General features: G+C 30.6%; 1 protein-coding gene across 1 annotated transcript in view; it reads left to right on the top strand.

The window, feature by feature from the left end:
- LOC128990349 (paired box protein Pax-6-like) overlaps nt 1-14,722 on the top strand; it is a 72,424-nt gene that overhangs the window by 1,405 nt on the left and 56,297 nt on the right. The window lies entirely within an intron of this gene.

Raw genomic sequence — 14,722 nt, 5'->3', positions numbered from 1 at the left:
AGCAGCACAACGTTATTTGTTGAATAATTGTTACTGTTAGGAAATAAAAGAAAAACAAAAATTATTTTCAACAATGCAATAATATTTTTGTTTTTAGCACATTCTTATTAAATAGTTTTTTGGTAGTACATGGGGTGGGTGGGGGGGGGGGAATTTAATTCAATCTTATGCCTGTAAAATGTTTAAATGTATTGAGCACGACTTTCAATATCGTAGTAAATCTTATTGAGCTTTCTCAAACCCATGCATGTAAAATGTCTAAAAAAATTCAAAATTCTCAAGTTTGTTTTTGTTTAAAAAACTTCTATAGAAAATTCTATAAAATAGGATATTATATTTATATGTGATGGATTTGTCTATTCTCATAAATATAATATAATCTACAGTATAAAAGTTATTTAGGTTCTATATTTTATTGTTTTAATGCTATAGTTCGAATGCATAGATGTGTTAGTGTATGGTTGGTGGCCTGTTTTATCATTTGGGTTATTGACAAATTATGTTGCCGTCGAACTTGCGTATCAGTTTCATCAAAGATTTAGTGTTCAGAATTTCAGTTTCGTTGACGGTTTTACTTGTCCTGTTATACAACATGACCAATGATGAGGTTGTGAAACTTTTAACTCAGCAATTATATTTAAACAAAATATTATACTATCTTATTAAATTATATAAGGATATTAAATATGTAAGATTAAGTAATGATCACTGAAGATTACTATTTCATAACTATTTGTAGTCTTTATGCAAATGAATTTAGGTGCAGTTTAAACGTAACGAGTAGAGTATTGTAAAGAGTCCTGAAAACATATAACTAAAGTTTAGAAAGTAAACTTAATTTAATATTAGTAAATTTATACTTTTTTGACTAAAATAAAACAGGGTTTATCATCATTAGTTCATTTTATAGTTTTTATTTTTTAGTTTTTTATATCTGTAACTATTATTGGATCTTATTAGGTCAATACCATTAAAAAGCACATGAATCTAATTTTTGGATTTAAATTTATTTTTGGCAATGGTCAGTTTATGTTATTTAACATTTCATTGAACTATTGAGGACATTTCAAATCACGATTATTAAAAACAAGTTTTTGGAAACAGATTCCAGATTTCGAAACGCCGTGGAAACATGTCCTACTAATCGCGATGGAATACATTCGCAATAATTCCTCAAATAGAAAAGATCTCGATGTAAAACCAAAGAACGCTAATAGCTTTACCCTATTTTTCTTGATAAAATGTTATTAGTTGTGTTACAATAATCTGTTGATTACATTACAAACATTGTAGTTTTTTAAATAACAGTATACTGAGTATACATATAGATTTTTAATTGGTAGCTATGAGCGTATAAATTAATTAACGTTTGTTTAAATGACTTTCGAGTAAAAAAGAAAGAGTCCTTTCAATGAAAAACAAATCAAAGAAAATATTCAAATTACCAGTGGTATGAAATTTTAACCATGATTATTATACTAAATTAGGTGTAAAATACAATTTACCTACGACAGTTTTTTAAAGTAGTCATTTCAGTTCAGTTCTTAGAATTGAAAAGTTTCACTTAACAGCTGTTTACTTTCATATCAGCATAGTTTCATTTCATATCAGCATGGTTTTTCTCAAATCAACACGGGTAACGGACCAATGAGGTTCAATGATTGAGAGAAAAGAAGTACAATTGTAATACTTCGAACGTCAACTAATCAGCTGATCAGCTGATCAGTTGACAATTTTAATTGTTGATCCGGCTTGTTCCTGTTGATACTCGCGTATTCTTAACCTAAGTTGGTGGAAGTTAAATGAAGGTTGATTTTAAAATATCAGTTAGTGAAAGTGATGTTGACGAGATAGAAATAGTCACAATAATAGAGCATAAACTGTTTGTGCTAATCTTTTGCCACCAAAATCAAAACAAAGGTACCATATGCAATTACATACCAGCAATTATTAAATTGACAAAACAAAATAAGGTTAAATTGATAAATGAAAATGTTCTTCTGGTTTATTTTCAAAACCTCTTAACCACTTTTTCACCCAACTCGTTGTGAACCACATATTCGATGCTGAGATCTAACTGTAAATTAACTGTTTCACTATATTATTCAGTTGTCCAAAAATATATGCAATATTTCCCTAATTGTACCTGATACTGTATTTATGGTAAGAATGCTGCTAGCAGAACCTATTGCCTGAAAAAGTAACGTATTATTTAACAAAGTTTTACAAACACGTAATTACATGAAATCAGCTGATTATACAATAAAAAAAGTCGTTGCATTACTTTCAGTGACAATGACAATAAACGAAAACATAACCTCTCTAGGAAGTTATGAGTAGTGATTGTTAGTAATAAAAAACCAGATTTTTAGTAATTAAAAAACGGTCGTAGGTAAAGTAGTGTACGCAACTCGCATTAATAGTCTTTACGACACTCGTAGAAGTTTTTAAAAAATTAAAAAATTTTCTACTCGTGTCGTAAAGACTAACTTAACGCAATCGTTGCGTAAACTACTATTACTTTAGATTACAACAATTAACGTACATATTATTAGGCCTATTCCGTACAATAATTTCGATACATATGTTAAATATACAGTATATATATAGATAAGGATCTATTGGTTTTCTTTCGTATTCCAAGTAAAAAACCTATATCTTCGAACATACCTATACATGATCACGTAATTGCTACACCAAAATAAAAATAAAACATTTGATTTTAATTTAATAACCAATGTGTTACAAACAATGCAATGCTATATCGAAAATTGCTTTATTCATTCTTAATAAATTACCTTTTAAACGTGTAAATAATCTTAAGAATAAAACATTTATCGAAACATTTTAAACGCTGCTTTTAGCGTATTGAACAAATTTGTATCACACTCATTTGACATACATATCTTGACATGACGAGGATTTGCTTCCACCAAGAGGGTCGGGCACACTGGGTAATCTACATGTGACTTATGCTCTCCCCTCCTTTCTAAGGGATGATAACACAGCTGTTATCGTAACACGTGAGTTGCATGCAACTTAGCAGAGTGTTAAGCGCTAACCCATATACACATATGTTAACCACTCTACGAAGGGTCTTAAGGGTAAATAAATAGATGGAGAGATAGGGATGTCATAAGAAAGGTATAGAGAAGGAATTCACATTTGTGTTGCCTCCAAAGCTGATTCTGAAAGTATAAAAAAGGCCACTCGTGCTTCTATTGAGCTGTTTAACTTCAATGGGATAAGGTACTATTCATCCTGTGAGATGCTATAAAGCTGAATATAGAAGCTGATAACATAACACATTTTAACATATTTTAAAACTTCCATAAATTTTTAAATGGATAAATGTAAGACTGTATTATCAGCGAATAAAAGAAAAAAATACACCTTACTAGTTTAAGATTTTCTAAAATATAAAATCTACGTTTGTTGTTGTTGCTTGAGTTCTTGTAGGTAATATGCTCGTGTCCTTACGCATTTCCCCCCCTTGTGTGGCATCTTAATAAAAGTAAGACAACAACAACAATGTTAAATCTGATATAATCAAAGTTCTTGAAACTGAGACCTAAAAAAAGTAATTTTTAGTTGTATTGTAAACCTTTGTGGTTTTTCTATCCCATGTGCACTAAACTACTATTATTCCTCTTTTATTTGAATAAGCAAAGTTCTTAAATCCAAGTCCTTTTATTTGTTCTGTTTTACAAACTAGGTACAGTACAAATTGAAAAAAAAGATAACACTAAAGATATTCAGAAGTTGTAGCCATTTTACTAACTAATTTTAACCAACAATAAGAAACATAAAAATATATATTGATGATATCACTTGTGAATAATTTTATCCTACAATAGTCCACGAATTTCAAGTCTTTCAACCATATTATATTTATATTGTAATAACAGGTACATTTATTTTTTATATGACTCTTGGTCAAATATTTCAGACAATGTAGTCCTTACTTCTGGACGTTTGTGTCCTCTGGAAATTTCGAGAGTGCAGTTAAACTGCCTAAAATGCCAAGAGACCTAATGATTTTAGGGTAGTGAGCAGGGAAGGGGCAAAAACTCATTCATTATGTATTTACACTTTATGGTCAAGTCACATTAAATGAATTTAAATTTTCTTGTACATAGTACAACGTTTTGTAATGAGTGGAAACTACAGTAGTATTAATATACAGTCGATATAATATGAGTTTTAGGTAAAAGATCATATCAGTAAACTAAGAGACAATGAATAACAATCTTAAATAATGTGATGTACATAAGTAATTTAAATAGAGTACTAATCATATTTTTTTAACTACGAATTATTTTTACAGTAACATAATGTTGTCGAATATATCGTACTTGACTATAATATAAAGATTAGGCTCTGTAACGACAATCTTCATAGCGTCGATAATCTAATTAATATTTTATTACTCATTTCAATTTTAACCTTTTGTTTTCTTCCTAATCAATCATGGCCAAGTGACTGTTTATTTTTCGAAACCCTATTCAATGTGTTACATTTCATTTCCTAACTATTTATGATATGCAATTACTATTCTTCACATGACTATTCATTTATAAAACCTTACCATCCTACCCTTCCAGTCAACATTATCATCACATGTTTACAAATCATAAAGCATTCAAATCCCGGCTCAAGCCTAACACCAGTTGGTTTTCCAAGACTGGTCTGTGATGGTCCCAATACCCTGTGCTAAGCCCTCATAAGTCATACGCAAACTGCCGTATAAATAACACCAGAGATAATCCTGGATTACAATCACGGCACTTGTACTGACCGATCTTCATGATCGTCAATCTTCCACAATTATCTTCTTGTCGCCAGCAGATATCTTCATCTGGTCTGATTTAAGGTCTGAATCGGTTGTGATTCTCGCTCATCTGGAGAAGAAACTGGTAGATCTGTTATCAAAACTATTTTAAATAAAAACTCTAGATTTTCTTCCTTGCAACTGTTTTGCGACTTTCCAGTTTTAAACATTCGACAATTGTTCATAAAAAATCTTCTTATTTTCATAAAACTTAATAAATGTTCGGTTTTTTCTCCTGTTCAACATCATTATTTGACTAGAGGTAACATTAACTTCGGCTTTTCTTTTCCCAGACCCTCCCATTCAACCCTTAAAACTATACCTTATTACGTTTGTCATACATTGTATAGAAACTTGCTTTCACATATTCGAGAGGCGGAGAGTGACAGCGTCGCTGTGTTTAAGCGTAGAGTCATGAGGGCTTTTAAATATCGGCAGGGAGCAATCAGAAGGATTACTCAAATCGTTGTACGCATAAATTTCTGCAGTTTCATGCGTCACCAAATCACTTTTTTTCCTTCATTGCTAAATACCACTTACAATCACTAAATTTTAGTTTTGGATTTTTCGATGCAATTAGGTTTTTTCTCTCTCTTGATCTTGTTAGTATTTTTTTTATTTACTATCATCATTAAGTGTCTAAGTACTCTGAATGTTTATGGACATGTGTATAACTGTATTAGCAACTCATTCCCAAACACAGACGGATAGTCTACTTGGGAATTATTTTTCCTGTACACACACAATTTTTAACAAACATGTAACACATTAATTCAGGAATAAAGAGATTTTGATTTGATTAGATTTGAGATGTAAATACAGCTTGTATGATCCTCTAGCCTACATCTGTTTCGGTTGAAGATTAACAACTCTTGGGTATGTTATTTATAACCACAAAAAAACTCAACTTTAGAAAATAACAAATGACTCCTTAAATATAACATTATGAATATACAGAAATTAAATAAAAATACGTCTAATAACACTAAAAACTTGTACAGTGTTCAAACAAAATTGGAACATAATTCACGTGGTGTCCCATAACACAATTCTTTATCTAGGGTTAAAATAAATAAGAGTAAAATCAGCAATAGAACTTTTTACAAAATCACCTCGTTAAACAGATATCCGAAATTTTCTATTTGTTACATAAACAATGTGGTAAAATAAAGGTCATGCATATCGTGGCTTGGTAAAATCAAAGAATATTATGAAACATTGTATACACTTGTATTACACATCTTTCTTTTAAAATAACCTTTTTAACCAATAATAAACAAATATCAAAAAGGCTAAATGATTGTGTCTATATAAAATTATTCATGATAAACTCGGAATAAATGTGACGGATTCATTATAGAATTTAACATTTTCAGTTATTATTTCCTATTGGCAAAATTAATAATATAGAATAATTATTAACAACAAGAATAATTACATAGAAACATTTCAGTTAAAAAAATTTATACCAAAATCGTTTTGTAAACAAATAAGAAATTGCATAGGCCTACAAAGATTTCTTAATTTTGAGTAGATTCAGTGATGTTATTGGTTGGTAGTAAGGGTTTTAAAATAGTTAAAATCGTGAATCTAATGAAAGAGAAAACGCATTGATAAACACAGATACAAATTTTGGTCGATTATACATGTTTATTTCATCAATCGTTAATCTCTTTTTTGATTAGAAATTTATAAATGTTACGTATACTCGTATAGTTATGTTGTCTAAAGTTTAGACAAATTTTAACATATAATATTTTCCAATATAGTCATAAATATTGTGCATATAAATGTAATTGCATTATTGAATTGTTGATTCATATTTCAAAATTATTTTAATCTAAATGTTTGTACAGAATTACAGAATTTAGAGATTCACAAGGTAACAAATAACCACAACATGGTTTCAAAATTCACCCACATTTATTATGGTTTTTTAACACGTTCGCTACTGAGCGTCGCATATATGCGACGCCGCGGCCATTGCCTCAGACCGAGGTATACATTTGAATCTTACACATAGACCGTCTGTCACTTGGATAACAGTACACACATACCACGGGCGAAAACCTGTAAAACAGTGATCATTTACATTGTAATACGCTACAATCGTGTTTGTAAATAAATTATTCTTGTTTTTTTGTATTTTTTATAACCTTTTGTAATGTCACATATTTGCGACGCCCGGTCTACAGCGAAGACAATAGTAAAAATTATCATAGTTTTCTTGAAATAGACTAAACGTCGCATATATGCGACAGTTCACTTTTTTGTGTTTTAAGGTGAAAGTAAGTAAAAAAATTAACAGATTATTCAAGAACAGTGTATAACTGAACAAATATAAAAGCTACATAGGATAATGCAGCATACGTACTGCATACATACATACAGTGATGCAGAAAAGTAAAGACCAGTTTTTCCAACTATTATATGACGTCACCAATCATCATATCCACAGACCAAGCGACGCAGTTGTGCGTCAGACATCTCTGTAGACCACTGCAGGGAATTCAGTGCCTTCAAATAGACCACTACAAAGATATAAGCATTTTAATAACATTAGAACCCCGACGCAAATATGCGTCGGCAGTCTATTTTAATGTGACTAGCCGTCGCATATATGCGACGGCAGTCTATGGGTGGAAACCGGCCGTCGCATATGTGCGTCGCTGGTCCATGTGAATGGAAAATTTCGTACTATTGCAGTAGCGAACGTGTTAACCTTACCTCCCAGAAACACCCATGCTTTAGAGGGTTGATATTTTGATACTAGGTTAGTCATCCCATCCATTGGGAGCAGCACAAACCAACTTAACAAATAAAATAGAACAGTCAACTTGGCTACTTACAAAGTGTTCTACCGTTAACACGTTATGTTTGCTGTTATATTTCGATAACACGATGGTATATGAGATATTAAACATGATATAGCCTTAAATGAAAACCATTAAGTGTTTCCGAATATAAAGATAAGGAAATCATAGAAATTTGAATGTATAACTCTTTAGCAGTCAGTATACCATGTCAGGGGCCATATTTAATCATAAGCAGTACACCATAGCTGCAAAGAATTCAGATGTTACTTTTATTGTGGCTATCAATTACTTAAAAGAAGGGCCACAAATCCGATTCTTTAATTACGCAACTATAATTTATAAAATTTGCAATCAACATTTAGTTGAGGATATAAACCATTACGGAAGCCAGCCGTGGTCTGTCGAAGGTAGCCGTGATATTAATTGTTGATTGCAGTATTGGATTGTCGATTTCCCAATTCATGAGTAACGATCAACTGAAGTAGCCTTGGTCTGGTTTTGTTTCATTGGTCGTTTCATTGCCAATCCTTCTTTCTCCAATAGTAAATCGTTGGAAAGAGGTATTTATTCTTAATTTTGTCCATAAGGGATTTAAAAATAGGTCTAGTTCTTTCATGGTTCATTAAACAATCTGACTGCTGAAGAGTCTGTTAGAGTATTAGCATTTTTAAATTACAAACACAACTTTTTTTAATGAAAACTCAGTATTTTTACACAACAAAATACTAATAACAAAATGATTTGTAACCTAATATATATTTTATAAATATAGTTGAGCAATTCAAGCTAATACTAGTTAAGGTTAGCAAAAGTTTTATCCCGATTTAGATAGCCCCTTGGCCTGTTTGTAAAATGTATCAACATCAATATGAATGAACTCAATACAATCCAAAATAGGTACATACTGTATTACATTGACGATTTTTCACCATCGTAAGCAATGTAATATTTTTACCATGGATGAATTCTACTCCTTAGTTAACTTTTATGTTTCTGTATAAGATAAAATAATTTACAATACACCTGGAATTTCTTTTATAAATATTAGGTATTTTAGAATGAATACTATGTTATTTTATCCTTTATATTTGAAGAGTGATGATCCATGTGTAGACGGTGGAAAGAAGATCGTAATTTAATAAATATTAGCTACAGGTAGGTTATTACTGGTTTTTGTAACATATTTAATTTAAAATTTATGCTATTTAGGAATACGCAGGAATAGTAAACAAATACAACATATCCTAAATACGATTTTTCACCATCGTAAGCTATGTAATATTTTTACCATGGATGAATTCTACTCCTTAGTTAACTTTTTATGTTTCTGTATAAGAGAAAATAATTTACAATACACCTGGAATTTCTTTTATCAATATTAGGTATTTTAGAATGAATACTATGTTATTTTATCCTTTATATTTGAAGAGTGATGATCCATGTGTAGACGGTGGAAAGAAGATCGTAATTTAATACATATTAGCTACAGGTAGGTTATTACTGGTTTTTGTAACATATGTAATTTAAAGGTTATACTATTTAGGAATACGCAGGAATAATAAAAATATACAAAATATCGTAAAAAGCTATAGTTTTATTTAATTGCGTAGAAAATATTTCGAATGGAATTTTTTTAATTTTAATTTTCTACAGAGTTCCGAGTTCATAAGTGTTACTAAATGCATTGCTAAAATAATATAGCTCACAAAAAATAACGCAGTTAAAACAATTTAGAAAGCAGCCCACTTAGCCTATTTGAATATGAACAATGAACATATTTTAGACATGTTATCATGTTCGAATATAAGGCGATATTATAATTTGATATTTTCTAAATTTAAAAACAATTATATTCACAAATCATCTGCTGTAGTTAAAAAATTTAATTACACTATTTTGACCAATCAAAGCAGGCACATTAAAAGGTCAAATACTAAAATCGCTTGTTTTTACGGTAGGCCTACTCTATTACTAAATGAAACGACAATTACTTGACAATCTGAATCAAATATAATTGGCATTAAATTAACGCAATAAACTAAATTAAAAACTAAAATATAATAATAACTACAATTAAACGTCTGTGTATTAAGCTACAACTCACTCAGAAGCTTGTAATTAATTGCGGTATCAGTATTTAATATATGCAATCATTTTCATCGATTATCTTCGCCGAAAACCAGAAGCTAATGGATTTACATACGATAATTGAACATCTGTGAACACCGGCACACGGACCCCAAGTCAAATCTCTACCGGCTACTGTAAGACTATGTTAACTGTTTGAAATTCATATATACACTAAATCAATGAATACGAAATGCAAACTAGAATTATAGCATGAAGTATTTTAATGGATAATAAAAGGCAATATGGGTATACAATATACTAAACATACTGCCTCATAGAAACCTACCAACACTATTCATAGTCAACGAATACACATCCTGCTTCGTGGAGTTATTTTTATGAATTAGGTAAACGCAGTTTTCCATTTCTTTTTGTAAACCTAAACTATTACTACCTAGAAAACGATCTTCATGTGCAAAACTTACGTTCTGGTAGGAACGCACAAGGTAAAACTGCTCTACAAAAAGCGGGAATCATTTCCTAAGTTACAGATCTCTCGAGCAAAACTGAACATGAAAACACAAACAGGCTTCAAATGTTACAATACGATTAGGGGTCAACTAATCTTGACCCAAAGGAAATGGCTACACTAGCTGAAATATTTAGATTTTTGATCACTTTAGTCTTCTATCCACAAAAGTTTTATTGGTACGTATCTTTCATAATACCAGAGAGTGTGGCATTTCTTCAACTTTTGTCTCGCAGATCCAGTTCGCTATGGATACTGTTATCATGTCACTAATAGTTCATTACGCTTGATTTAGTTTATATTATTGTAATACTTATTACTAAGAATTTATATTTGGTGTTTTGCGTGCATGAAATATCACCTTATTTCTATAGCAACTCATAACCTTTACTCAACATTTTATAGCAGAAATAAAAATTATGCTTTTATTTTCAAAATAATTTGTTAACTACTTGATGCTACAATATATTACTTACTACAAAAAACTTTGTCTATGTTTATTATTTAAATGTTTTTGTGCTTAATCTCTGAAGAGCTAGAACGTCACTTAAAACATCTCAGATCCAGGTTGAAAATATTGTTTTATAAGGATTGTTTAATATTTAATATATATTAATTGTTTAATATTTAATAAGGAACGAAAATTAATCAAAAGAACATTCTCACATTGCTCCAGCTGATAAAACCATACTTTACTTATATGTATTTTAAAAATAAATTTCCTTATCAGGTTTATAAAATAGCCTTTATATACTAGTTTTTGTAAGATTATTGACTAATTAAGCATAGTAGTTTGAAAAAGTAATATAGAATCAAAATTCGAAATTCAGTGCTTTGAAAAAAGTGCTTATTAACTAACTTTATCATCATGTTTACATGCTAATATTAATATTAATAATATAACTTTAAAGATGTAAATGAAAACATCATTGTAATGTGTATAAATAGTAGGTCCATACAAAAGTTATCTTTGCCTATTTACATTTTTCTTAAAATAACTCATCCTACTGTAATGTGTATGGTTAATCCTACAAAGCATTTTACAACGTGGCTAAAGCTGAAATGAAACTAAAATAACATGCCCCAGCAAGAGGGCGCAAAATTATTGTTTAGTGACAACATTATACTGAATGTAAAGTTTACCGACACCATGTTACAAAACAAGTTCCTATGATATATTTAGCTTACCACAAAAAAATACAAGAAAAAAGGAACTCGTTTTAAGAACACAATACTACCTACCAAAAGAGACTGTTAAAGTTCACTTATTAACAAACCGAGATTTTCTCACGTACGATACGGCAGCGAATAGACCATAAATAAACTGTTGGGCCGTGACTAAACAGAAGTTAAACTGGGGTTAATTGGGGAATGGGTCCGGGGCCGGGGCGCATCGCTACCCAAAAACAATTAAAATTGCCGATCAGACACACCGTCACTTTCTCGAACTCACTCGGATTTAAAACATTTTCTCTTGGTGGTTTCTATAATGCTGAGGTGCTGAGTGTTGGGAATAAACATATTTTACTGTAAAACATGTAGAATAATGTTAAGAATATTAGTTAAAAAAATAATTATGTAGTAAAAGGCATTGTTATAAAAAACATATAATAATTTGATATTTCCTACCCTGGGTAGTAAAGGGGTGAAATTATTGTAGTTAAACTAACCATAGACGGAGTCGTTTTAGGAAAATTTTAAAGTGTTATTACTCGCCTAACTAACAAAAGTTCATCACAATTGTATATGATGTAGATTATTGTGATACCCTTTTGATATAATTTACTAAAAACCTAAGATTACATAAAAAAATACACTGCGTGATAAAAATGATTTTCTACCATTTTTACCACAGTTCTTAAATAATCTAATCCAAATACCCCCGCCACAGCAAACCTGCAGACTAAGCGAATTTCCATTTGCCTGATTGGATTTACACTAAAATTTCTCCTTAAAAATATCACATTTATACCCTATTTAAATATAATTAGTTTAACGAGTACTTAGGTATGCTACAACAGGGAGGGTAAAAGTGTTTTTTTTTTGTAAAATTTTAATAGTTAAGTAAGAAATAAAAGCATTTTTCAAATGCGATAAAAATATGTTCATAAACAACCAAACTACAACAGTTTATTTTTCTATATAAAAATAACATAGGCATTTTTAATTAACATTTTTTGAATTTTCTCCGTAACCATTAGGCGCATAATAACGCTTCAATATACAAAATTATTTGTTTTTAAGCTCTACAAAATGGTTTGGAAAGAAATTGGTAAATTTTATGTTTTTGGGCACACTGACTACTAATCACCCTGTATAATTATTACCTATATATTTGTACATATTGTATAAAATACAATTTTGTTATTTAATGTAAATAACATGACTATAACATAGTTTTCGTAACTAGTCGTTGTTTTAAAATATAGAATTTATTAAAGAGAGGTACTAGTTGTTAATCAGGTGTTCAAATTTAAAAATAGTTTAAATTGAAGCCCTAACCACTATCATTAATATAATTGATGTATTTTGGAAATACAGTTAAAGTATACAATTAATTGCAGTACAGTATCATGTATGTTGTAAAGTTTACATCACTCCTTCAGTGACACCGAGCGTTAAAGTCACTAAATTATCAAATCTTAAAAAAGGTGTCACCACCCTAATCTTATGTATTGAAAAAATTTGCAAAACTTATGACAGCTAGCTTGACCATTCTACTGGACCAAATTACATGCGGGTTGTACCAAAGGAAGGATATCGGTCCTATATGTGCAGGTTTTATTTGTATTTTGAAAATACTTATGTTAATTGGGTCCAAAACGGAAAATAAACTTTTCATATAGAGATTTACCATGGGGCAAAATTTTAAGCTTACGACAGCCACCCTGACCAATGACCATACTACTGGACCTATTTACACGCGGGTTGTACCAAAAGAAAGGTTATCAGTCCTATATTGTGCAATTGTGCAGGTCCTATTTGAATTTTAAGAATATTTATGTTAATTACGTCAAAAATGGAAATTGTACTTTTCTTGAGAATATTTAAGAAGGGGCTAATTCTATATTTTAATTGTATATTTTTTTATGGTTAATGGACAAGCATGTTCATTGAAAACCTTTTTTCTAAAGTCCTGTGCATCAGAGGAAAAATCTACGCTTACTGTTAGAAAGGTATGCCTGTAGATGTGCAGAATCCATTAATAAATTAAAATAGGCTCAAAATAAGCACAAAAATTGATTGTAGTTGTTAGCCTCCGGATTGCCAAATAATATTAAAAAAGGTTCAAATTCCTGCTATTAAGCTATCCAAATTTGTTGTTAGAACAACTAGTTTCGGTGTCTGTGTGACACCATCATCAGGCTGCACAAGGACGGTTTTCTTTCTTCATACGAAGAGCGTCATATTTACACGAAAATAAATAAACATTTAAAGACGACACAAACACGAACACAAGACATTTATGGTAACTGATCAGCTAAGAAACAGACGAGGCTAACCCGCGGAGTTTGAGTCCAGACTCCAAAGTTAGTCCAAAGTTAGTCTGGACTCAAACTCCGCCGGGTTAGCGTCGTCTGTTTCTTAGCTGATCAGTTACCATAAATGTCTTGTGTTCGTGTTTGTGTCGTCTTTAAATGTTTATTTATTTTCGTGTAAATATGACGCTCTTCGTATGAAGAAAGAAAACTGTCCTTGTTCAGCCTGATGATGGTGTCACACAGACACCGAAACTAGTTGTTCTAACAACAAATTTGGATTGCTTAATAGCAGGTATTTGAACCTTTTTTAACAAAAAGTGAATTTTTAAATAAAAAAAATTAAAATGGGAATTACGGGTTGCCATATTGGTGACGAAATACAGTAACATAAAATATACGCAGAAAATCAAAACAAACGACAGAAATTCAAATCATATTTTTTATTCATAGCGTGGGGTAAAAATTAAGAATTTTGCACAATCCATACTTTTGGTCGACTTTTCGACCATGGGGCGAGTTCTAGTATCAATATTAAATTAGTTTTGAATAATATATGACAGAGTATGTATTATCTATGATATGACTCGTAACAAGTTACCCTAAATAAAGAACAGCTGGTCTTATTCAGCAATAAAACTACGCAGATCATCTCAATATATTCGTATACTGACTACGAATTCTGATATAACATTCAAGCTTAAAATACGCACTATTTTATTGAGTTCTACAATCGAAGTTGAGTACAGCAAAATAATTTAGCAAGTGTTTGGTAATGATAGTTTCAATCAAATTGCAAAACCCAGGTAATATCTACAATATGTTGATATTACCTGGGTGCGTTACCATGGGTGCTGGGTGCGTAACCGTATGGTGCGTTATCCATACGGAGGGAATATTTTATTTGGTAAAACATATATTTTTTTAACCCTTAAATCTACGAGGTAATGGTACGTATCTTAGTTACATTTAGAACCACCCTTTATTTCACCTAAAC

The sequence above is a fragment of the Macrosteles quadrilineatus genome, unplaced genomic scaffold (genome assembly GCF_028750875.1).
Source record: "Macrosteles quadrilineatus isolate MER2022 unplaced genomic scaffold, UCM_ALF_1.0 Scaffold_3__2_contigs__length_128488019, whole genome shotgun sequence".
NCBI classification, from domain to species: domain Eukaryota; kingdom Metazoa; phylum Arthropoda; class Insecta; order Hemiptera; family Cicadellidae; genus Macrosteles; species Macrosteles quadrilineatus.
Note: the sequence above shows the minus strand (reverse complement) of the source record. Positions and strands in the feature narration are given on the sequence as shown.